This window comes from Parasteatoda tepidariorum, chromosome 6, assembly GCF_982258835.1.
Source record: "Parasteatoda tepidariorum strain Cologne lab strain chromosome 6, Ptep-v5.0, whole genome shotgun sequence".
Taxonomy (NCBI): Eukaryota; Metazoa; Arthropoda; class Arachnida; order Araneae; family Theridiidae; genus Parasteatoda; species Parasteatoda tepidariorum.
Window position 1 is genome coordinate 36,427,048 of NC_141760.1, and position 25,273 is coordinate 36,452,320.

Here is a 25,273-nt window from a genome sequence, read left to right on the forward strand (position 1 = left end):
CGATGCAATGAGAATTGCGTATTACAGTATACTATCAATTTGTCGAAAACCTTGTTATGTCAAAAAAATATTTTTCTCCTTGACATTATATATCCACCTAATGCTAATTAGAATTCCTATGTTGAAGTTTCTTCTCAAATCCTCATTATGTCAAATTTTTTTACAAATAAAAAATCTTTTTCATTTAATGCACAATTAGTTTTGTCTAATTATCATTGTTGTGTTTAGACTTATAGGTAACTATCATTCATTACATACATATTTATTAGCAGTTATTATTTTGTTTCATGACTTTTTAGAGTAATATTTTAGAAAATATTTTTCTACTTTTTGGAACTTATTTAGTAATGAGCTTATCTCAAAATTTTTAGTGTCCCTTCAATTTTGAGATATCGGGATTATACTGTGCTAATATTTAAACAAACCAATATGAATAATAGCTAATTTGTCACTTCAACCACACCTTCAAGTATGAATGTGCCCTTATGAAACATTGATGTTAGTTCAGTAGAAGGGAATAAATATATATACTCTGTAATTTTTGATGCACTTTAATTTTCAGAGTAAATAAAAGAGCATTAAACATCTAACAAAATAATTTATGATTTTCTAGTGTTTTTAAAATATTTACTGCTAAGAAAAACATAAAGCTGAAGATTAAAAAAATAATTTGTTAAAAATGGTTTATAATTACAAATTCACTCATGTAAACATGAATAAATATTTCAGTTCTTTAAATTCCTTATTCAAAACCATTTTCAACATGTGAATTAAATTTTCCAACAAAGTTTGTCTTCTAAAGATAGGAAAGAAATCACTAATAGTAATAATTAACTACAAAAATGTTGTTTTTTGGCCCACTGTATATGCATGTAGACTTTAAGAATTTATAATTGGACTAATTTAATCTGCTGTTTTGTGATTTTAATTTAAAATTCAGTTTTCTAAATTTAAAACTGTTAGTTTTAAAATCTATTTTGTTCAAACAGATTATTTTGTATACACATTTAAATACTTGAAGACGAAAAACGCTTAGTAAATAAATGTAACAAAATGTATATTTTTGCATCGCTGTCTGGTTTCTTGCCAAGATATCACTTTTGAAATGGCAATTAATGTGCATAAAAAAATAAGGGAGTGTGGTTATGAATAGGCCACTAATAATATATGAAAAAGTATTTACATAAAATTAATTTAAATGCTACCAATAAATGGAGTTACGTACTGTGTCAAACACATCAAATGTGAAAAGTTTATAAGTGATTTTTTTCTCCAAAATAAATACTACCTAAAAAGGTTATTTAATGACAATTATAGAACCTTTTGCAGACTAACTTTAAATACATGTCAATGTTTGAATTTAAATGATCTTCAGAATTATGAATACACCACCTTTGCCCTGATTATGAAGATTATTTTTCCAATTTAGAATCTCTTTCTCTTTTTTTTTCCTTTGATGTATGAAACTTTTATATGGCTGTTAAAGATTTTAGATTAAATGATAGTTCAAAAGGCATAGTTTATAATCATTTCTAAAGAAAAAACTTGCCATATGATGTATTCAAAATATTAGTTTTTTTAGAAATTAATTACAATTTGATTATGTGAACACACAAACAAAATTAGACAGCAAAATTGATGACACAATTTTAAAAAAATAAAGAACAAATAGTGTTTTTCTAAGCATTTATTTAATGAAAGATAAGAGATACATTAGGTAACATACTAAATAAGCTGAATAAAATAAACAAATCACAAATTTTCAGCTCATTTTTAAATGAGAAAATAAATCTTGCTGCATATATTTAAGCAGAATTATTTCAATAACTCCAAAAAAAAAAAAAAAAACTCCAGGAATTATTTCAATACTCAGACAAGACTAATTCACGACAGACAAGGTTGTCTCAGCAAGCTCCGCCAATAATCTCTATTAGATCTTGTGGTCTATCAGTGATTGTCCCTAAATATTTCTTATGGTCTACCTTTACACAAACCATCTACCTTAAGTAAGGAATTCCTATTTTTTGAACACCCTATACACTTGTAAAGAACCTTTTTTTTATTTTTAAAAAAACAAGATTATCACATTTAAAAGCAGTCCAAGCAATCTGATATGGCACTTATTTCATTACAGGGTAGCTTAATTATTAAAAAAAAAAAAGGAAAATCTGAACTTACTTTATAACAACTTTTTTAAGACCGTGTTAAGATTATTTCTTTTTAATATTGCAATTTATAAGTTGAAAACATATTTCCTAAATCAAAATTTAATGTGATTTTGGAAATAGTGCTTTAAAACTGGGAGTAAATCATGAAATTAAAGTAAATTAGTTTTTTATCCTAAATTGAGCTATCAATGCTTCCAAGAATAAATTTTCTGGTTAAAAGGCTAATCCCAACACAAGTGAACAATGGAAATTTAATGATAAGCAACATCATGAAATGATATTGCAGAATTACAAATTTTGAAAGTTGGTTCGAGTGAATATTTTGAGTAGCTTACATTCGTCAATAAAAATATAATACAGGGTTAAAGAAAACATAGAATCACTCAAATAAAATAGGACAAAGTATGCAAAATTTCTTATTAATTAATTTCATTTCAGAAAAAATATGGTGACTGAAGGTAAGAAATGCTAAAATTAAAATGGGGGACTTAGGAAGCATTTATAGGCTACGAAGAATACAAATTTAAAATAAAATACATAAAACTTAATTTATGATCTTAGAAAAAAAAATATTTTATTGCTAGCTATAAGTAGGTTTGTAAAATAAAAGCATTATTTACAAAAAAGAAGTAATTCACATTCTTTGACATAAAATTGAATTCATTTTCTTACGAAAAATCAAACTAGAGTAAACTTAATTGTAAAAGATTAGCTAAGGGTCTCAATTCTTGTTTCCGAAACGTGTGGCAATGCCTTTCCGTGGGGAAATGAATGGAATTAAGTTGCAGGACGTCTTTTACTGTGTTCCATATACTTCTCTCTAAAAATAAATTAAGCCTCGTTATATAAACAAAAATATTTTATCGTAAAAATGAATGAAACTACTCAATTAAAAGAAAAATATAGAATTTAAATATTCACTATATTAAAATGAAGCATTAAATCGAACAAATATTAAAATATAGGAGAGCTTGTTTACTTATAGAATTAAAATTTTTTAAGAAAATAACTAAGTAACAAAAAAATTATGAAAAAAGTATGCTTTAATAAAATAAATAATAGGCTAAATTTTTAAAATTTCTCAATATAAAAATCATTATAAATTCTTAAGTAATAGAATGATATTTTAAAAAACTTTTTTTTAACAAAAGAAATTTAAGCATCTCCAATTCAGATTTTTTTTAAAAAAAATAAGTATGCTTTATCAAAAATAAATGAATAAAAAGGATCATCATTACGAAAAAAACTTTTCTTTAAAAAGTAAAAATTAAAAGTCTTAAACATAGGACAAGATAAAAATAATGTGCTTAAATCAATAGTTTATACCTTGCTTGCCTATGTAACAAATAGAATACTTCAGTTATTTCTGAGTATGCCATGAAAAAAATACATCATTGAAAAAAAATGATATGTTTAATTCTGAGTAAAATAATAATAACCTAGTTAAGTTCTAGTTCTGTTGTTGTTTTCGTGTCCATGGATCTTCAGATAACATCAAAGGTCTGGACTATTGTGGCCGCTAGCTTTGGCGCCTCTTGACAAGTTCTAGTTCTTCCTAGTTTATTAAAAATGAAATGTAATAGAGATTGAAGTTCGAATAAAACACTTCATAGAGATATTAAAAATTATGTATAGTACTATGTGACAGGGAAAAAAATGCTATTGAAATAAAATAATCAAAAAATAATGCAACCAAACAAAAAAGCTAAATATAATTTTTTATAGTATTATTTAATAGCAAAATTTAAATACCTTCTGATACCTCATAAATTTATAATTGCAGTGCCTTTTACTGCAAGTTATTTTTACAATGTGTAAAGTAAAAGAATCCTATATGAAAACTTGAAGTTGTCAAAAATTTCAATATTCTTTAATGTTACTAAATACATACTTCATCTTTTTTATTAAAAAAAGAACACTTTTAAAAATAAATTTTTATAGGAACTAGTACCTGCAGCAAATAGCTGATCTGATAAACTAAAAATTTTAAAATCTAAAAAATATAATTGCAACAATAAAGTCAGAAGATCCATCAAAAGTTAAGACCCCATAATGTTAGTTCTTGAAAATTTTGTTTACATATATCATGAAAAATGATTATACGAATTGAAAAATTATAGTACATTATAAAACTTTTTTATCCAAAAATTTTATGATGGCTAGATACAAAATATAATTTTTCATTATTTAATCTACTAATGATTAATAAAATTGCGAATTAGATTACTAAAAAATGTTAGTAGGTATGCCTAAAAGTACCTATGCCTAAAAGTAAACAATATTGAATGACTAAATAAAAATAATAAACAATACAGATTTAAATTTTATGGAGAATTAAAAAAACACATTTTCTCAAGCAAAATATAACACGTTTTTTTTTCTTTCTATAACTCAAAAACAAAAAACATAACTTAACATTTTTTGATAGTTACTAAATTGAATAAATTGGGATAACTGTGTGTAAAATAACATGTCCCTAGGATTGGGCACTGAACTTTGGAGCTTTTACTGCCCATAAATTCTTATTATTTCTTCGATTTCTTTTTGAAAACCTCACTTTTAAATAAATTTCCAGTTTCCTGTAAGAACATAAAAATCAGCTAAAATAAGAGGAGCACCAATTTATAACGTCTAATTATACGGCCAATTTTTTATGTTCTTATGAAAAATAGGAGAAATGGTTATTCTACATTCTATAAATCTTCAAGCAAGTTATTTTTTAATAACTGTTACATTTTGAATAATATCCCAACAAGCACACAACTTTTGGGCTAGTGAAGGGACAATGCCGGCTCACCTAAAGTGCCATTACGGCGGGCTTTTCATTGCCGTATCGGTTCCGTTAATAAAGTGAAATCTGGGCCAGAATGAGGGCCAGTGCATGGCATTTCAGGCAAACTTCTGGCAATCGTTGAACGACCGGGACTATTTTGTTGCCTCTGGATTGCTTTGCCATTTTTGCCTGTTAAATACCGGGGAAAATTTTTTTTTTCACAGAATAAAGAGAAAATTGCCGTAAAGGCTTTTATTGAACCTTTATGATGTCTTTTTTGCCTTTTTATCAAAAGCTGAATACGTTCACTGGCATACGTCGTTGCCTCGCTTGCCGTTAAGGCACCTTAACTGTAGGCTGATTAGAAAACGTCTATGCCGTTTTCGCCTATATCGCACCTTTATTTCAGGTGTTTAGGCGAACTTCTTTGCCTTATTTACCAATGCACCACCCTTAACTCACCTCAAACTCGGTTCAATAGAAAGTTTTAATGGCGTCCTTGCCGGTATCACACCTTTATTTTAGGTGTCTCGGCATTTTTTTTATTTTTTATTATTAGAACTTAGCTTTTAATTTCAAAGGCTTCTTGCTGCATTTTGTTACAATTCTTATTTAGGGAACATAAATTGTCACGAGTGTTTGTTCTACTCGGCTGATATCAGTGATAGTAATTTATTGATTCTTAGCTTTTTATATTGTAATATAACAACAACTGTCATTACATGCATACTGTTTTATGACAATATAAAAAACAAAATGGTGTAAAACAATTATTTAATTTATAACCAAATGTCCAATGAATCTTCGTACAATAAAATAGACTTTTTTTTATTTCATTTTAAACAATTATAAGCGCTATCATTTAAAGTAGAAGCATATAAAAAAAAATCTTTTTGAATTGAGTATTTAAATTTTTTAAGCATTTTGAGATAGAGGAAATTAAGTACAAATTTTTATTCTAAAATAAAACACAATGCAACTCAATAAATAAGTTATTTAAGTTTTTAAAATAATGCTTATATATTTAAAACCTACATCTAGCTTTTATTGATAGAAACTTACACACAAAAGTTTATTTATCCTATAATTTTGTGTATATTCATCAAGTCATTAATTTTATTAAATATTAGATAAACAGTATATATCATAAATAGTTTTTTCAAAAAAAAAATATTTTGTACTAGTAAATAATACACCATTTTAGTAATTTTAAATATATAAAAGCAGGAATTTTAACAACAATAAAGCTTAAAATAAACCATGAAGGAGTTTTATTTCCTTGTAACAAATCAATACATCTGTATACACTATTTACATATGGACAAATATATTTTCTTTATCCCATTCCAGAAGCTTTATTTCAATGAGCCTTTTTCCTGCAAAAAATAAAGCAATTTATTTTACTATAGATATATTAAATGTTCACAGAAAAAAAAATATCATTGATTTAAATCAACTGATTTATTAAAAGCCATGGATTAAGACAAGCTGATTATTTTTACAAAAAATTATTAATTTAATTATAAAAATATGATATTGAATTTAGTTAATAAATATGCATTCTTTAGGTTGCATTTAAAAAAAACAACTAAGATCTGATTTCAGAGATAATGATAGTATTTCACTAAGAAATAATAAAAGAGATATGTATGTAAATTATTATAGTCATACATCCCTTTAATGATTATACTTAAGAAAAGTATTGATTTAAAGAAATAGATTTGAAAAAAATCAATTACTTAAATAAACTTATCATTTAACTATTATAATTATAAATACTTTTTATACTATGTAACTAATAAAAACATTATTTATAGTATGTTTAATTCAAGTCTTCTTTTTTTTCCATTAATAAGGTTATTTACTAAGAAATGGTGAAAGGGATATGCAAGCAAATTATTATTTTTTAAAATAGATCAACTGCCAAACATATTAAAATTATTCACATTTCATTTTTTAATTATTTAAATGCAGTTCATATATATGTAGCTCATAGATATCAAGACTTATTCTACCCAAAGTAATTTAAAAAAGTTTTTTCAGCAATGCAATCTGATCTAAACTAATTTAATCTGCTTTAGATATCTAATTGAAAAATAGTATCACAAACTTTAACATTCATTAGCAAATTGAGAATGAAAAACATAATTATAATTCTATTTATTCAATTAGTTTTGTAATAATTAAATAATTTTAACCATCTTAGTTAGAAATGTTAACTATTGTAGCTATAATAATATTTTAAAGTAATGTTAAGTGTTATGAAAACAATTCATTCAATGTTTTGAATGGTAAACGTAGAAAAAAAATTTTTTTTTAAATGATTTTCTTAAACCCAACAATTTATTAACAATATTCATGTTATATTTAATTTTATTTAATGCGACATTATATTAATAACCAAATTGCTGGTACATTATACATTTATCAGTTAACTGTAAAAAAAAATTAACAAAAAAGTATAATTTGCTCTAAATATAAATTTTTTAATTCCAGAAACAAAGCTTGAATAATTTTTTTAATTCTATTAATGAGCGATTCGTAACAGTTTGAGATTGATAATTAGGAAATGTTAATAGTACTTCTGTAACCAGTATCAATTATTTAATATTATTTCATACCAATATTTATTTAAAATCTGCAATTAAATTCGTGACATCCTTAATAAATTACTTTTAAGTGGAGTTTCAATTATTTTGAAAGGAAGGCAAAGTAAATATATGTGTCTTGGCATTTATATATATATATATATATGTATATGTATATATATATATTACATCAGAAATACAAATCTTTTGATTATTCAAACTGATAGTTTTAGGAACTGCATTAGTATTTGTAGAATATGTGATAACAAAAACAACAAAATCGAACACAGACATTGTCAGAAATCAGAGCAAAAAGCTAAAAAAACATGAGAATAAAGTTTTTTTTTCTTTATCAGGAATTCAGAAATTTCAGGACTATGAACTCGGATATTATTTAACTTATTAAATAAACTATTATGCTAAAATAAATGGAGAGAAAATTTATACTTTATTATTAAACTATTAGTATAAAAACTTACTTTTATTATATCTTTCCTTATCAATTTTGTATCTTTTTTATCAAATAATTATAATGCACCATATAAGAAAACACTTTTTAATTATCATTCATATAAAATATATATGATATATTGCCTTAAATATATAAAAATTTATATTATGTTAATGGATTAAAAAATAATTATGTTCCATGAAATTTAATTACATACTAATATCATAAATTATACACATCTAAATAATAACATTAATTAAACAATATTGAAATATAGCATTTCTATATTACGGGCAAGCAAGGTAGAAAATCATTCTTTATGGTATCACTAAAATCAAATTTAAATGCTGAATGTTTATTTTGCTTGCTAAATAAAGCTGCATACTTAAATATTTAGTTCTTTCTTTTTTTATTAGATATTTTGTTAATATATTTAAAGAAAAGAGTGGATATTTTTAGTTGTTTATTGAAAATATTAATTAATAGTTAAAGGAATAGTTAAATGCTATGAAAGACCTTGAATTGGCTCGGTTAATTTCAATTGGCTTAAAATAATGTTCCACAAATTGTTTTAAAAAAACACAAAACCCCCAGTTTAAACAAAAAAAACTGGTTTCTTTTCAACCATATGGTAACCTAAGGTAAAATATAAATTTATTTCTTACCATCCTTTTTGTTGATTTTTAAATTTTGAGTTTTATCTTCATTGTTGATCTTCCATCCTGACTCCCTATGAAAGAAAAAAAAAACTATAATTAGAATATGATAGTTGTAAAATTAGTTAAAACAAAAACAACAAAATCGAAACATTAAAAAAAAAAACTGTTTCTAAAATCATGTATGAAGATTAATGTAAATATTTTTATTTCAGTTATGGAATATGACAATAAGTTCATTGTTTATCATTTATCTTGTTTATACTCTAAGCATGTGGTGTGTTAGAGGAACTAAATGTGAATTGATAAATTCAATAAAACTTAGCACGAGCTTGTAGGGGAATACTTTTAGCCTTAGCCTTTCAGCCCAAATTTAATGTGGACAAAGTTTTTAATTTTTTTCATGTATTTTTTTAAGTAAAAAATATTTGCTAAAATAATTGCTTTAATACGAATATTATATGCTGGTGAAACTTATGGAAAAATGAAATGTTATATAATATTATCATTTCAAATAAAATAACGAAAAATATTTCGTTATTCATTCATAACTTTGCGTAGTTATTTTAACAGTAAAAATAATTTCTTTTAAAATTTTGTTTTCTAACTAATTAAAAAAATAGAATGATAAAAAAATGTTATAACAGGCATGAAAACAGAGAAAACAAATACTAAAATATCGTAATGATATAAAATTGTCAGCACATCTTTTCACCTAATTTATACATTTATAAAGTGCATTTTTCATTTATTACGAAACCTTATTAAGAAATTATTAAATAAGAATATTGCAAAAATATAAATATAAAAGCTTATATGAGTAATAAAAACACTTGTTATTAATAAAGACTGTGTTAGAGAAATACATAAAGTGAACTTAATTTTGATAAGCACAATAATTATTAATTAAAAAAAATCAAAATTCTTTTGCAAATCAAAAATATGTGATTTAATTGAAAAAAATATTAATATTTAATGTTTCACTATGTTCTTACCTTATTTAGCTGTTGATGGCTGTTGATCGCTGGATTAGCATTTCTTGGATCTTTCGCCCTGTCTTTCCATAAAAGAAAAGGAATAAATTAGAGTATGATCGTCATAAAAACAGTTAAAAATCAACAAAATCAAAACTGTTTCTAACTAATTATATTTTATAATTTTTGTTAAAAACAATTTTTTGATTTAAATGAAATTAATTTTGATTTAAAGGAAAGAGAAGGATCATATATTAAAATTACGGCGAATATTTATATTTTTGGTAACTGACGATAAGTTGAATGTTTACCAAATTTTACCTTACCAAATTTTCTCTTAAAATTTTTTTGATTCTAATTTAGAAAAAGAACTAGTCTTTTAGCCAATTAGAATTAAAATAAATAGATAAATTAGAATTAAAATAAATAGACAAAATCTAAATAAAGCTTTTGTTAGTTAGGGCTCCCTCTCAATTTTAAAAATATAATTTCCTGAATTTTTGAGGAATAGTTTCCAACAATTTTTAGATTATATATTTCCACTACACAGTTATCATCATAAATTTTAATTAAACAATTAATAAAAATTCTTTTTTGTAGAAAATGTATACACTTTCTTAAACACAAAATTGTCAAAGGTGAAGGCTGAACAGGTATATTTTAGAATTAACAACCATTTAAAAACTCAAAATAGTAAATTAAGAAGAAGATAAATTACATGAGATAAATTATAGATTTTGCACAATAACTGGAAAAAAAGAATTAGTAATCGTCTTTATAGCATTGAGGACCAACAATATTTAATACAAAAAGCTTTATTTCATGAAAAAAATTATTATACAGAAAATATTATTATACTTATGAATAAATTTTAAAAATAATAACCATGAAATAATATTCTAATTTCTATTCAAAAAAATTGAACGTAATTTTAAATTAAATTTGCTTTATAAAAAATTCAGTTTTACAACATAATAATTTTATAACGAATTAATTCATTTTAAAACAAATTTAATCGTAAAATTAAACTTAATATAAAGATTTGAAATGTTCTTATACCTCTACAGCAATTCATTAAATGCAAAAGAAGTATAAAAACAACAAAATAAAAATTAGAAATACTGTCCTTCTATTTAATATGTCATTTTGTTATTTATTTATTTAGAACAAAGAATATATTATATTGAGTATCAAAACAAATATTTAAATTGTTTAAAAATATATTCTGAAAATACTCAAAAAAACTTTAAAAGTGGAAGTGTTTAGTGGAACAATTTTTACATGTTTACCAACGTTATTATTATTTTTTTTAATTTAAAAAAGTCAAAGCAGAAAAATATCAAAATTAAAGTATAATTTAAATATAAAGTAACTAATTAGAGATGAGAAAATTTAAACTCTTACTATTTATTTATTTATTTTATGGTGGTTCAAAAAAATATTTCTTCTTATATCTAATCAAAATTATTATTTGAAACAATAAGTGACACCCGCGGTTTAGATAATTCAAATAATGTTTTTTAACAATCCTTCAGAGAAAAAATATGGCTACCGAAATGAAGTAAATTATTAAATTAATCAATGCTTCCGAAAAATGAAAGAAGCATTTTTAATTAAAGCATAAGAAATCATAAATTTTTCTTTTATTAGATAGAGTTAATTGAACTTTTATTTATTAAAAAAATCGTCTAATTCATTTTAAAACTAAACTAGCAGCTTAAACTAAACAACAGGAAAGCATAAGATAAAATAGCCAACTGAAGTATTATAGTTATAAAACATAATTTCTAAAAACTTAGCAAATAAAATCAAAGCGAATTAAACTAATTTTAAAAAGCTATTTAATAAATAAGTTAAAAAAATTTTTAAATTACATGAACTAAAGAGAAAAAACTTGTTACTTACTTGTTACTTAGTGCCACCATTTCTATTTTTCGAAGAAAGAAGAAAACTAGGGGCTACGTTTATCTCCTTCTTTTTACACCCTTTTCGCCAAATGAATCTTTTAGCTTGTTCTATACATAGAAGCAATCAACGACCTCCTACTGAGCAGCTTTTCCGTACTTGAAAGGAATGTTTCTTAGAATTGGGGGTAGGGGACAAAATGTGCTTCCCCACATTCTTTTTAGTTCAAGGACTTCAAACATACTTATCTGGTGATTTCAAACCGTAATGAATATCTATTTTGAATTCTTAAAGACAATTTCTGGTCCTCATAATAAAAAATTAATCTGCACTAAAATATTTTATTAACTATTAGCAATAAGCAAGCTTACTAAATTAAAAAATTATTGAAGTCAAAATTCATTTGAGTACTTTTCGTAAGAAAAATTTTTAATACATATAAACTGGGAAATAATGCTTACATATATATTTTGATTTGCGAAGTAGTAAATTAGAATATCGTTTCTTTATAATGAACAGTAAAGATTCCATAATTAAGGACGTTTAAGTAAATAAACCATTTTTTAGGTTTCATCAGCTTTTTAACAATTTTAGTACATAAAAACACGTTCTACTTTTATGAATTATTTTTTATAAATAATTAAATAACTTTAATTGGGCAAATTTATTTACATTAGCAAACTGGTTTAGTAAAATATAATATTAGCACTACAAAATTATAAATTTTTAAAAAAATATATATATATTTTCGTCTAAAAGTCTTTATAAATCACTCCCCGAGTTAAGAATTTTTTTGTTTTTGTTTATGAATGAATGCATGACGACTGGTTTTTTTTATATCATTCAATTACATTACTAAAAAATAATTATATTTTTGGTTGAAAGCTAATGATCAGAAAGATTTAAAATCCTAAATAACCAACTGCAACAAATTCATTACCTTGGATACTTAAAGCAAAAATTTGAGGTTACTTTATTTTTCTACTAAATACTTACTTCTTTTAACTATCTTTATAAGGATAATGATGTTCTTTTAACTTTCTTACAGACGATATTCATACGATGAAATTCTATTTAGCTATGCATATTTATACTTTCTATGGCATTAAAATTCAGGATTTTTAAATTCTTTAACATAAAAATCGTAACTTTAACTTTAAAACTTTATTTTATTTACGTTTAAGCAACAACATTGATTTTAGAAATCCATTATTAGTTTTCAAACAGTTTTATTTAGTTTATATTTTAAATTTATACTTTGAAACACACTTATATACACGCAGTTTATATTTCAAAACATGCATCGAAATTTTTTGAAGTAACATCAGTTTTTATTTTGCTATTATTTGCATAGCTATAACACATGAAAAACGTTATTTTTTATTTTATCATTTGAAACTTTAAATATTTCATTAAATGCATAGTTAAAAATTACCTGTCTATTTTTTGTTTAAAAATCATTCCATTTATACAAAAATAAAAAATAGCAGGCTTTACCCTTTTCTTACTCCGCTCACTCCCGTAATTGCTTATCGTTCATTCATCATTGATTTTTTTTCTTTATATATACTTCCTTAAGCTGCAATATTTTTCACTTTTCGCAAAACACATAACATTTTATTTTCAAAATATACAAGTATTGCAGCTTTATGTAAGAACATTTTGCTAAGCATAATGAAATAGAGGATTTAATAAATTTGAAAAATAATTATCTGTACTTGAAAGAAAAAAAAACTTAAGGAATTTAGATTGTGTAACTCAACTGGAAAAAAAAAAGAGAAGTAATATTACTCGTTAACAAGACTTATTGAAGTTTAAACAGGGAACGGTTTTAGCGTTATTTATTAAGTTTATTGTTTTTAAAAATGTCTATATAATTATTAAGAGTGATATTAGGCAACAAACAAATCTCTCTCTCTCTCTCTCTGGCTGTCTTTCGCTACTTTTTATTGACAACAACTTGAGCGCATGTTTATAAAATAAATTTTTTATGACAATGGATAAATAGTCAATGGTCAATATTTAAAGCAAAAAAACTTAAAGAAAGATATAACGAATGAGTATTTAAATTTTCAATTGCTTTCAAACATATTGGAATTTCAAAACAAAATTCTTGTTAAGTTTACACATAAACCCGCCCTTTCAGCAAATTAAATTTTAACCAAGTTACCTTTCAGCCAACTACGCGAAGAAAAAGTTTTTCTTAAATTACCGCATTCTATGATAATAACATTTTTTCAAAACAAAACCATAGCTCTGTTAATAAAACCAAGTATTTAAACCATTTATTTGGTAATTTTTTTGTTAAAATGATAGCAGTTAACCGGATACTCTAGCTTTCAAAATTATAGCTCTTTTAACCTCACATTTAGTAAAAAATATAAAACTGAATAGTAAATTTTTCTGAACAAATGGTTTTTATACAGTGCTCTAAACTATCATGGTAAAATTATAAAATTTTACCACGTTTTTCGCATTTCAACTCATATTATAAAATCTAAATTTTTTATTACTTTACCGAAAACATTACTAAACCACTTCGTTAAAAAATACTGAGCTTTTTGGTTTTTCCCTATAGCCGGAAATAAAGTAAGTTTTACAATATTTTGGTAGTTTTGATTAAATTTTCTTTTCTAGCAAACATATCAACCAATCGCAGTATTTTTTTATTAACAATTAGTGATTTTTAAGTTAACAATCGAAATCGAAATTTTCTCTACAACTCATCATAAGAACAATCACGTGAAAAGAAAAAGAAGAAAAAAGGTGCGTAAAAGGCAATCATAAAATTGCAATTAATTTTCGAACATATTTGAATACCGGTATTAATTTCAAGATCAAAATTAGCCTTTACAGAGCGCAAAATTTCTAATTAGTATTTGCATTTCTGTGTTCTACAAAGCAGCCAGTACAGTATTTTTTTACACCAGATTTTGCAGATAACAATTTCCAAACTAATTATAGAATAGTCATTTTCATTTTCATCGCACTCTCTGTTCATTTTTCTGTAATCCTTTGTAATTTTATTTTATAACTGTTGTTGAACAGCCAACCCGAATTTGATCTCATGGTTACCAGTGTTCAACTTTATATCCTTGTAATTTTGAATCTAAACCAAGAAATAAGAGAACTCCTGTACAAAAGTATCGGGAACGAATTGCCTTCGTGGAGAACTTTTTCATGGTGAGATAAACCACGAAAACCTCCCGTGATTAGCAAGACGAAGATGGGACTCTAATAATCCACGATGCGTCTATCACTTGGAATATTTTATGTCAGCCGGGTACGAAATTCGTATCAACCAGCAATTCTTAAGATTCAAATCCTCAAAACTCATTAGTTGGCTAGCGTTCCTTCCCCTGAGCCTCCACCGCTTATCCTTCGTAATTTGAAACTTCTAAATCTTATACTTTTTGTACAGCAAAGCAAAATGTAAAGTTAAAATAAACACCCAAAAATAGCGGAGGGGACTTCGCTCCTTAGGACTTTTTTATTCAGAGGGAAACGTATTATAGTAAATATTTCTTTCAGGATTCGGCTCAATAATTTAGTAGTTTTCCTGCCACTGTTTATGAATTTTTTCATATAAAAATTAAATAAAAATACAATATATTGATAATTTTTTGCAGAATATTTTTCTAATTAAAAAGATTAAATCCAGTTTAGAAGTATCTGAGTTAACTCCTCAAAGTAAATATACTAAAAAATAGACATTTAAGTGCATGATTTATAAAAGATCCAACATTTTACGCATTTGTGTCTAGTTGAATAGTACTAATTTTTGAAGTTGCGAAATAAGAAAACTTAACAATTTTATTACCATTAATTTTCTTCCTTTTTTTAATAATTTATTAACAGTGTCTAACTTGTGCTTGAAAAAAAATATTAAACATTTCTTTAATTAGTAAAACAAATTCTAACAAGAAATTTTAAAATAATCCTACTTAAAAGTTATTACTATAATGGGGAAAAAAATACTATGATGCTTCTTCAGAGTTTCATAACAGTTAAACTTCTGTTTGCGCATTTGTTTAAGAAATATAATGTGCTTACGTTGTAAAAAAATCAAGATATTCAAGAAATATCGCAGTGATGCATGAACACGAAGCTTATTACAAATTTATCAGATAAATTACTCAAATTTTTGAGGGTTCAAAGAATCTAATTTCTTGTTTTTTAATGTTCTTTTTTTACCTGCACAAAAATATATATGTGTTTATATTTGAAGCATTTAAAGAAACTTGATTAATTTGTATCATGGCGTACTATAAACGTACTATATTATCTCAATAGTTGTGAAAGACTCAAATAGTCGTTCACCATGATTTAAATAATTTACAAACTTTCGACTGCTTAGATAAAGAGATGGAAAATAAAGAAAAGAACGAAAAATGATGTTGTGTAGTCTGAACATTTTAGCCAATTTAATAAATGAAATACGGTTAGAAGTTTCCACCTTAACTCATAAAAATTAGGACATTAAAAAATTAAAATGTATGAATTACAAAAGATCTAACTTTTATTGCATTTGTGTCCAGATGAGAGAAAAATTTGATTTTACTAATTTATGAAATAAGAAGATTTAACAATTTCGTTACCGTTAATTTTTCGTTTATAGTTTTCTTTTTATATTTTAGCTTTCTTTATTAGTGCACGAACCACGAGATATAGCTAATTAAGTAAGCTACCGATTTATTATATCAATTGTTAAAATTAAGGAAGGTTGAAACTGATTTCTCGCTTTATAATGTTTTTTTTTCCTACAAACAAATATATCTGCTTATAATTTTAAAACACATGAATGAGAATGAATTTGATTTATTTGAATCATTTACAAACTCTTGACTGTTCAGATACAAGGGGTTTAAAAATCTAAAAAAGTGCAAAAAATTATGATGCTTAGTTGTACCCATAAATCATAAAAAGCGAAACTCTCTCCATTTTTAACAAGTTATATTACTAATCAAATAAGACTTTAATATTGAATCAAAAAATATTTTTAAAAAGTTAGAGTTTATTTATGTATTTATTTTTTATTTACTTTTACAATTTCCCATATCCGGTTGAAAGATTTTTGTTAGATGCATAAGAAATAGAATTTTGATCTGTAAAAGATTTTTACTGTGTATTGCTTTTCGCAATCTATGAAATATGAGAATTTTCCGTTTTTCTGTTATACATTTGCTTATTTATTTTTTTAGAAAAAATAAATAGTTCAATTAAAAGCTTATTGCAAACAATTGAAAACAAAATTGGTTTTATGAAAATGTTAAATAATAATAATCATCAGCAATATAAGGAAATAAATAAAAACTGAAATTTTAGTGAAGAAAAAAAAAAAAATTGGAAAAGTGTAAAGTTCCTCAAGAACTCTGACCCCCAACAGGGTGGGATGCGAGAAGCGCATAACCGGACGTCGTTAACTTCTCAATTTACCATACACTAACAAAGAGAGGAAAAGCTCAAAATAAGATCCTGTATTTGTAAGTGTATTTGCACACAAATACACTTACAAACTCCTTTTTATTCCTGAAATTCTATTGCATAAAATTAATTGACCATTAAAATTCTTATGATTCTCTTTTTGATATAGACTTTACATTTAATATATACAGTAAAAAATCGCTAGTTCTTACCACGTACAAAAGTGCTTGCATTACAAACTACTAATTTTAGTGCAATAATTACCAATAATACAAATTATTATAATTTTATCGAAAACTATTTAAAACAGCACTAATTCGAGGAATTAATTATCATGATGGGTCGTGTAAAGAAGGGACAGTGAGTAAACTTTGTTTTTACGAAAATAATTCAAAATAATATTTTCATTTAATATCTGTCATAGTAGCGTAAAGATTAAAGTGTTAAAATTCTGAGTAGGAAACTAAACTCCTTTAATTTTGTATTAAGATATGTATACTGAACTGCTCTAAATTGATTTTATGGGGATATTTATTTGAGCTAAGTCAAATAAAGAATAAATAAATTAATGCGGCAAAAGAATTACGCAGCGTAAATTACTCAACGTTATGTTGAATTACAAGTTCTTCAAAATAAATATTCTACAAAAAATATGCATATCAAATAAATTTTTTTTTTTTTACAAAATAAAGAGTAAAAATTTAACTTAACTATGTCGTATTTGTTAAACTTCTTTATTCTTACTATAATTGCGAAATTTATTATATTTAACTGTAAATAAACTAAGAATAAGTTACTAGATATCAGATATTATTTATATAAAATTTTATTGAAAGATTGGTTTGAACTGTTTTCTAAAAACAGAATCAATTCAAAAAAAGATTATTAAAGTAAAAAATTAAAAAAAAGTATGTGTTATTAAGAGAAAGAAATATACTATACAATTACAATTTTATTCGTTAATAAAATGATTAATGGAAGTTACAGAATACTATTTGTTTAATAACATGAGAGAATTGTAATTGCACTATTCCAATCACTGGATACCCATTAATCATTTTTTTTTCTTGGATAGATTTTTTTTAAGGTCGTCATTAATTACAGAAGGTGTCTAAATTAATTTTTGTCCTTTTGTCAGTCAATGGGCTAAATTGATTTTTAATTCCAGCCAATATACGTTTCGCAGAAAATTCTTTTCTTTCTTCAGTATTAATATTTATATAATAATTGCTGCCAAAAAGAAGAACAATAGTTGTGTATAAGTTAATTATAAAACGAATATAAAATTGCTTTAAGGTAATTTAATGTAACACTATTAAAATTACCCTCTGGTGAAAGTAAAAAGAAAAAGGTCAGTCTATAAAACAATGAATTCCAAGAATTTCAAAAATTATCTTCTTTATTTTTAATTATATCATTTCGAGATGCTTTTTGATTTTCGAGATGCTATCATGATTTTTTTCATGACTCTTAGAATTCTTTACTTAAGATAATAGTGTTGAAGTTAATCTAATCGATTAAATTGGTCTAATCGAAAAGTGCGAACGCATGAGAACCTAGAATAATAGCATTAACACTGACCATTCCTGAAAATTCTTTTTATATGAAGTTGGAAAAATAAACTGCATTGTTAAATTAACGTGAAACGAGCAGATATTAATAAATTTCCTTCTCTGTCAGAAAACTGAATAAATTTCCTTCTCTGTCAGAAAACTGAAAAGGTCACTGATACCGCCACTGTTTTGGGGTTTTCAACTTAACGTTACATTTTATCAAACACTGTTTGATTTAGAAACTTCAAATTACGTTAATATGTAGGAAATTGAACGGAGATTACAATGGAATTAAAAAATAATTCTAAAATTAAGTCAAGATTATTTTTACTCTTATACTTGTTAGAAAAATAACATGCGGGCCGCTCTGTGACCGCAAGAATTCAGCTGCGGAAGTTAAATTTGGTATGCTGAAAGAGCCAAATTTGTTTTTAACCGTAACATAGAGTCTTTATTTCCTTTTAGAAACTCTTATTTGTTTGAAAGTTATTACAATTTAAAAGTTTTTTTTTCATTTTTTCTTTAACTAATAATTATTTATTGATTGTTGTGGAAAAAGTTTTCATTTACGCGATTTTCATAATATCCCTCTTGACTTAATATTAAAAATAATGAAAATAAAGAAAAAAATATTATATAGAAAAAGGCTAGGTGTTGCCAAATATAAAACTTCGACATTTTATACCGACATTTGAAAATATGTGTAGAATAAAGAGAAATAAGAATTGTTTCTTATATGATCGGTTAACAAGAAAAAATTACTTCTAATTTATAAATTCTTTTCATTGTGTCGCACACTCTGCCTTTCTAAAATGTAATTTTTTTAAGCGCAGTTATTTATCATTCAAATCCAGCTATCCTTTTTATTTTGTCAAAATTAACAAGTTAATATAATGAACTTAAATAAAAGTATAATAATTTTACATTAAGCAAATAATTTTTAATCGACTTTTCAGGAAAAAAAAAACTTTTAAGAACATTGTTAAGAACAGTTTGTGCCAAATGCCTCTAGTTTTGAGAGAATAAAAAAACGAATTTGCGCGCGGGCATAAACTGCTTTTTCCATAGAACATCTTCAATGCGTAATAACTCTCGGCGAGACCGTTTTTCCTTCTTCTTCATTTGTCAAAACTTAGGAATCCTTAAAATGCATCTGCTGGCAATCCAATCGTAATTTTTACTTAAAAAAGTGGAAGAAAACAATTTGTACTTGATCTTCAATTATTTCAAACTTGATGAATGAGATTCAACTACAGGGATTATCGAGCGTAGCGAACAGGTGACGGTGCCTCCATGTAGAAAACAAGGATACATAAAAATAAATTGTGTCGAACAACTATTATCAGTAAGCGTATGATTAATATTTAAAATTGTCTCTAAAAAAGGACTGTAGAAGCTGATCAATTGATAAAAATTTATCTGCTGCAGTCAAGGTATAAATTATCGTCACTATCTGAAAAACATTTAATATATTTAAATATTAGCATGTTTACGAATTATGACCTGTTTTTGAATTTTTTTTAAATTAACGTCAAACTTTAACCGGATTTCAATAAATTAGTTCAAAAAGAACTGCATTCTTTAAAAAGGAGGTATGAAAATGATTCATTGGATTCGTTTTGTACTATGAAAATTGCCAAGTCGATTCGGCAGCATGAAATACTATTTCATTTTTCACCAGTTTATGGTTAAAAGAGCTCCACTTAGTTCTAATTACATAATCATTCAATTTCGTCTAAATAGTTATGCCTTTTCTGAAATATTGATTTGCAAATTTACCGTAAATTTAAAACTATACCTACAGTTTAATGGGACAAACAGATAAAATTTCGGTTCTCTTACCGTTATTTTAATATTTCAGCCATATTTCTGTTATTAGTTCCTAAGATTTAAAACATAGCACAATTTTAAAATTTGTTAACCCAAAACCCCTTGTGAGAAAAAAACAATGTTTTTAATTCATGTATAGGAAACATTTTGCAAATGACATTTGAAAATGATTAAATGTATGTTTATTATTTTGTATTGTTATGTTTCTTTAATTTTTCTACAACTAGGGAACATTACTGGAAAATGAGTAATTTTTCACACAATGCATTTTTATTTAAATCTTATATCGACTTCGTAGAAGAAAAAATCGGTGACTTTTTTTCAATCCTGCTGTAACTTTTGTATTTTTTCCAGCTTTAAATACTATGCTATTTTTATTAACACTTGAATTGAAGTATGTGACGAATGTAGTGTAAAGAAAGATTGAAACAGAGAAATTTAATGTTTAATTTTGTCTAATTTGCTATTTAAAGAATTTAGTTTCAAAATAAAACTCAATAACGCAATTATGGTTTTAAATAACTACTCCGCTATTTAATTGGTTAAGGCAATATGCAGTAGAACATTTTTTTATTTATGTCACATTTTATGCTAGAATAAATAGTGCAGACCCTTGCCACACATGAATGATAAATTTGCTTGACTATAGTAAGCAGAAGGGAGAGGGGGGGGGATATTGTCGCCGCAGTCTCCTCAATTGGTTATGCCTGGACAAAAGCCGTACCGACTGTGATTCTGTATAAATTGGCGAAATTCTATCAAAGTTAAAAGAAAGGCAACCCTACAAGACCCTACACTTTATATTTTCTGCCATCTATCCGCAGGACTCAGAAACACGTCTAGAGTAAAAAATAAAAAACAGCGCCATCTATGTATTGCATTCAAAACAGTTTTTTTTCCTTAATGTATATAAACTATTTTAAAAATAAATTAATGCTGCATGAAAAAATATTTTTGTAATGCAAATAAAAAATAAATATAATTAACGTTTTGAAAGTATAATTTTAATTTTTATTTATATTCTGTATTATAAGTTTTTTAAAAAAATTATTTGCTTAATATTTTGAAGTTTAATTAATAAAAATATCCAAATGTATTTTTATTACTTAAAAACGTATATTTAAGAATAAAATTTCCTAAACAATTATTATTTTCAAGTATTGCTTAAAAGTTTAGGGAAAAAAAAGTTATTTACTTTATTAGACTAGACATTTGCTATAAACAGTCAGAAAATTTAAACACGATTTTTTTAAAATTCAAAATTCTTAAGACCATTTAAACTATTTTGAATCCAGTTTTTAAGAAGTAAGTGATTAAACTAAGATATTAAATTTGAAATGAACATTAAAATAAAAATAAAATAAAAAAACAATTTATATAAATAAAACGTTTACTATTATAAATGGTATACATTCATTATTACAAAACACTTAAATTGTAATAAAAGTTAGTAAATTAATGTAATAAAAAAGCCCATCTCATTAAAAATCCTTGCTCTAAATTCAAGATATTTATAATTTCTAGGAGGATTTAAGCAATTTACAATATTTTTTTATTCATTTATTTTCTATAAAATGGATTTTTTTATTTACATGAATTTTAAACTTACCTATTCATTTTTGTTTTAGAGAAGGTTTAAAAAAGGAGTCATAGTCTGGAAAAAATTTATGTTTATTTCATTTGGGGCTTACAGTAATAATTTTCAAGCGACCAAAACATAAACAATGGGAAAAGTTTTCATATCGCTTCTTCCTAAAATGACAAAAAATAGACAATGACGGACCTTTAGCCTTTTACTGCTATCATATAAATTATACTAGATTTTTTTTTTTTTACCATGAATTACAAAAATGATGGATTTTTTATTGAATCCTTTAACGTTAAAAATAAATGTATCGCTTATTCAATAAAAAAATAATAATAAGTCTTCAATAAGAAAAAGTCTTCAATAAGTATTCAATTCAATAAGTCTTTCTTAAGTACATGTTTGATACAATAAATTTAACAAAATTTTATAATAAACAATCGAAAAAATAAAAACTTTTTCTCAATGAACAAAGGAATTGTTCTAGTTAAAAGTATTAATATTTATTCTTATTTTTAAGGGAATATGTATTAAATTTTTCTAGAAAGAAAGAATATATTATATTTCGAGTTAAAAATTATACTTCAGAAAATGATTTCAAAAAGAAAAAATAAATAATTATATATATTTATTTAAAAATTTTAATAAAATTTAAAATGATTATTTTTTAATAAAATTATTTTTTTAAAAAATATAATAGGTAATACCACATAAAGTATATTTAGATTATAGTAAAATAATAAAATTCAAGTTTTTAATATTCTATGTAAAAAATTAGCAGTTTTCAAAGAATAATAAAAGTTGTTTTTTTCCTCTCAAAAATACGGTTAACGTTTTATGGATTTTTTCCATTCTCTCCTGATTTTTTTCAAATTTTTGAGTTAAAAGCACATTTTTTACCAACTCTGCATCTATTCATTATTAATCTATTGTAACATTACACTTAATTAACGGTATACAATAAAGGTCCTGTAACTAATTAAGTGTAAGAGGCCAAACAACGGTATACAATAAAGGTCCAGTAACTAATTAAGTGTAAGAGGCCAAACAAAGGTTTTATTTTTCGGGCCTGTATAGGTGAAGAGTTATTCCGCCTCTTCCTGAAATGCCTCAAAACAAACGATAAAGGACCCTATTGTACTTGCCTTTTGCCGTTACCCTACCTAGAATGCCAGCTTACGGCCTTACGTTTGCCGTGAGGTGTGTGCTTACTGGGATAATTATTAATTGAGCATGAATAACTTAGCTGACAATGATTTTTTTTAACATATTACAGTCAAATCATTAAATTTACAGTAGTATTCTTAATTCAAAATGATTCGAGGATTCACTATGATAAAAATACATATATATATATATATGATATATATTGAAGCAAAGCATGAAATTTACCACTAAAATGTTTGAAGTGAACTTCATTACATCAAACCTTTGGAAAGTGAAATTGTTGCGAGAGTCACATTGGAAATTATATTCTAAAAGAAATATAAGTGTCCATCTTAGATTTAAAAATTAGCTTTATAGTTTGAAGAAAAATTTCATACTTATAATAGAGAACACCAAACTTTTTCAACTGATAAGTTTCATCAATATATTAAAATCAAGCGACTTTCTAAACTATTCAAAAACAAAATCGGTTTAAATTTTTTAGAGTATAGTTGACTCTCATTTCTCTGAAGCACCCAAATTTGCTTTGATTCCAAAACAACTGAACCGATTAAACTTTTTGTGACATTACGAACTATGAATTCGGCAACGGATTTAAACTCTAAATTGAGGCCCTCAAGATCTCAGGAACACAAACACGTCCTAAGTAATTGAAGTGAGAATGCTTTAAAAGGCTGCTGTTGAATTGATATTTTTCTACTGGGAGCTACCTAAACGTCTAAAAAACGTTTAAGTGTTTGTATTGAATGCATTGAATTTTTTTTATATTTCGCGTTTATTTATGAGTTGAATTTTCACGCTTTAAAATGCAAAATATTAGTGAAGCAATATTTGATAATTTATTTTGCTAATATGTTTCTTATTTAACTAATGTTTTGATTTTTTCTAATAATATCTAAATATTCAATCTAAATAGCTTTTTTAAAAGCCAATAAGAACATTGGTAGAATTCTTCTACATAAGTACAATACTATGTCTTTGATGATAAAATACTATGTCTTTGATGATAATATATTATGTCTTTGTGCTAGAACATTGTGTTCATGCGAGCGAGCGCAGCGAGCCATGGTTCACGGCGTAAACCACATAGGATTGCGTAGCAATTCTCGGGGGTTGGCGAGCGTTAGCGAGCAGGGGGCGGAGCCTCCTAGTTTAATTAATTTATATTCGCTATGTCACATAAATTCAATGGACATTACGTAGTAGCTTGCGTGGTCTACATCACCATATTTATACTATGTCTGATACTATGCGTTTTTATTTTTTATATAAATTTTTTTTTCTTATCGTGTTTCTAAAAAAATACACATTCGAAACCAACGATAATGGGACAGAAAAAAATATATTAATCCATTTAAAAGCAAAATCAATGGAAAAGTGGTGCTAATCGTTAATGAGAAACATAAAAAATCGACTAGAATGAGGCTTAATTACGCCAACGATGATTAATTAGTTAAGGTAATATATGCATATTGAAAAAAGTGCATTTGAGGGTGCCCCCTTGGGGAAATTGGCAATTTTTGTTCGGAGCCATTCCTGTCCGCGAAGAACACCGTGCAAACAGGAATGGCAGCCAAAACATAATGAAATTTCATTAAGACATTGGAAAATTTCTACAGAACCCTGGCTTTTGAGCAGTGATGCTCAGGGAATAGAGCGTTCGCCTTCCAGTGAGGCGAACCGGCTTCGAATCCCAGTCGATACGAATTCCTCTTCCGGCTAGCAACGAGCACAGTGCTGACGTGAAATATCCCCAGTGGTAGACGGATCATGGGTTAGAGTCCCCTTGCCATCAGGCTAACTGTGGAAGGTTCTTGCTGTTTTCTTCCCCATATAACGCAAATGCTGGTTAGCCCCATCAAAAATTCCTCTACGAGGGCAAATTTCTCCCAATACTCGATCAAGAAGTTCCCTTGTCTTCTGAATTGGGTTCAAAATTAGAAGGTTATGGAGTTGAACATTAGTTGTTGTGAACCCTTAAAATTGGGTCCGCTGTTTGGTGACGGTTACAAAATATAAAATTTAACATCCGCCAAAACTTAAAAAAATTGCAATGAACACAATATAAGCAAAATTAATAAGCCCAACAAAATGTATTTTGAATTGAAACAAAAATTAATGGAGAAAGCACAGAAAAAAAATGAAAAAAAATCATCTCTCTTTATTTAGCTTGATTCACTTTATTTTACATTGTAATTC

At 25.6% G+C, this 25,273-nt stretch overlaps 1 long non-coding RNA gene across 3 annotated transcripts; it reads right to left on the bottom strand.

The window, feature by feature from the left end:
* Positions 1-1,874: 1,874 nt before the first annotated feature.
* LOC147807776 (uncharacterized) lies at positions 1,875-13,346 on the bottom strand. 3 transcript variants are annotated; one of them, XR_015434575.1, is made up of 6 exons: positions 11,516-13,344; positions 9,632-9,693; positions 8,646-8,710; positions 3,921-6,317; positions 3,608-3,723; positions 1,875-2,988 (listed from the first exon to the last, which is right to left on the bottom strand). It is a non-coding gene; the product is annotated as an uncharacterized LOC147807776 (long non-coding RNA). The 3 variants fall into 3 exon arrangements; XR_015434576.1 differs by having other exon boundaries at positions 4,726-6,317; positions 11,516-13,326; XR_015434574.1 differs by having other exon boundaries at positions 3,608-6,317; positions 11,516-13,346.
* Between the last annotated feature and the right edge of the window lie 11,927 nt (positions 13,347-25,273).